We start from the raw sequence: 2,314 nt of genomic DNA on the forward strand, positions 1-2,314 counted from the left end.
TCTGGGCCTCATTTCCCTCATCTGTAAAATGGGGATGAAGACTGTGAGCCCCATGTGGGATCGAGACTGTGTCCAACCTGATTGGCTTGTATCCACCCCAGTGCTTAGTACAGTGCCCAGCACATAGTAAGCGCTTAATAAATATCACAATTATTATTAGTGTAGTAGATAAAGCATAGATTTGGGAGTCAGAAGGTCATGCCACGTAATCATGGCTCCACCACCTGTCTGCTATGTGACCTTAAGAAAATCACTTTACTTCTCTTTGCCTCAGTTACCTCATCTATTAAATGGGGATTAAGACTGTGAACCCAATGTGAGACAGGGACTGTGTCCAACCCGAATGGCTTGTATTCCCCCTTAGTGCTTAGTACGGTGCCTGGCACATAGCGCTTAACAAATACCACGATTGTTATTATAATCATTATTATTGTTAAGAAACCGGTTTGCACCTGTTCACATCCACTTCTCACTGACCGGTTAGCATCAGCCAGACGTTCCGTTCCCTCCCCTCCCTCCTCAGCCTCTTCCTCCTCCAGTTGCCCATCACCCCCTTCCCCCCAGGGGGAGGGGTGGGCTCTGACAGTGTCTGCAGATGGGCTGTCTCAGACCCAGCTGCCCCCCTTCATTAACAATCCGACTGGCCAGCCGGACAATCAGGGCAATGTCCTCCGCCCCCCTCCCCCCCCAGGTTGTGCCCTGAGCTCCTTGCCTGCACTGACAGATGGTTCCAGGGCACTGGTGCCATGAAAAGCTGGCAGAGGCCCCCCCCCCCCCGGGGCAAAGTGGGGGACTCCCCAGAGGAATTATCATGGCTCAGGAGGTGAGGGCTGAGTGCTTTGGGAAGGTAGAGGTCGGGGACTGAGCGAGAGAACCAGTTTCTTTGTGCCAGGTCTCAGAATAAAAGAGGAGCATGCTGGGATTTTTAGGCCATCTGGCATTTAAAAGTCAGTGACCTCCTGTCAGTTAATAATGCTGTGTGAGTAGTAGTAACAATAATAATAATAATGACGATGATGATGATGGTATTTGTTAAGTGTCGACTATGTGCCTGACACTGTTCTAAGTGCTGGGGTGGATACAAGCAACTGGACTTGGACATGGTCCCTGTCTGGGGCTCACAGTCTCAATCCCCATTTTCCAGATGAGGTAACTAAGGGACAGAGAAGTGAAGTGACTTGGTCAAGGTCACAAAGCAGACAAGTGGGCAGCCACGATCCCTGCCCTTCAGGAGCTGACAGTCTAATGACCAACCGTTCCCTTCCGTTCCCTTCCGACTGGATTTAGGCTGGTGAACCTTGCAGTATCAGACTTGCAGGAATGAAAAGTAACTCCCACTCCCTTCTGCATCATCCTAGCACTTGGATTTGCACTCTTTACTCAACCGTCTCTCATCCCCACAGCACTTAGGTACATTGTTTTACGCCGTTGAGTTGTTTCCGCCACATAGCGACACCATGGACACATCTGTCCCAGAAGGCCCTGCTCTCCATCTGCAATCATTCTAGTAGTGAATCCATAGAGTTTTCCTGGTAAAAATCCAGAAGTGATTGACCATCGCCTCCTTCCCCGCAGTAAACTCAAGCCTCCGCCCTCGACTCTCTCCCGTGCCGCTGTTGCCTAGCACAGGGGAATTTTGCCTTGTAGCAGATTGTCTTCCACTTGCTGGCTACAGCTCAAGCTAGGAATGGAATGGACAGGCCTCTGCTTGACTCTCCCTCCCATAGCCGAAACTGGTAGAGTCCTGGGAATTCTCCAGGTGCGACCCCGAGACTTAGGTACATACACGTAATTTATTTATTTCTATTAATGTCTGTCTCCCTCTCTAGACTGTAAACTCACTGTGGGCAGGGAATGTGCCTCCCAAGTGCTTAGTACAGTACTTTGCACACAGTAAATGCTCAATAAATGCAACTGAATAAATGCATGTCCGTAGTCTATTTATTTATATTAACGTCAGTCTACCCTCTAGACTGTAAGCTCATTGTCGGCAGGGAACCTGTCTACTAACTCTGTTAAACTGTACTCTCCCAAAAGCTTAGTACAGTGCTTTGTGCGTAGTACATAGTAAGTGCTCAATTAATATAATGGATAGATTGATTGATGGACTCAGGCTGTGTTTCCCCCTCCCCTAGAGAAGGTCAATCCCGGACCCTATGGGAGAAGAGAGGGTGATGGGATGTTCCCATATCAGGAAGACCCCCTCATTACAGGGCTCCGGAGTTATCTGCTTTCAAGGTGCTCCATGCCAATAAAGCATTTCCACAGAATCGCTCCTGCAACCTAGGAGAAATCCCATCAGGAAAACCTTCAT

General features: G+C 49.0%; 1 non-coding gene across 1 annotated transcript; it reads right to left on the reverse strand.

The window, feature by feature from the left end:
• Positions 1 to 1,639: 1,639 nt before the first annotated feature.
• Positions 1,640 to 1,777, reverse strand: LOC114814012. Its single transcript, XR_003761755.1, has one exon. It is a non-coding gene; the product is annotated as a small nucleolar RNA SNORA7 (small nucleolar RNA).
• Positions 1,778 to 2,314: the final 537 nt, after the last annotated feature.

This window comes from Ornithorhynchus anatinus, chromosome 8 (genome assembly GCF_004115215.2).
Source record: "Ornithorhynchus anatinus isolate Pmale09 chromosome 8, mOrnAna1.pri.v4, whole genome shotgun sequence".
NCBI lineage: Eukaryota > Metazoa > Chordata > Mammalia > Monotremata > Ornithorhynchidae > Ornithorhynchus > Ornithorhynchus anatinus.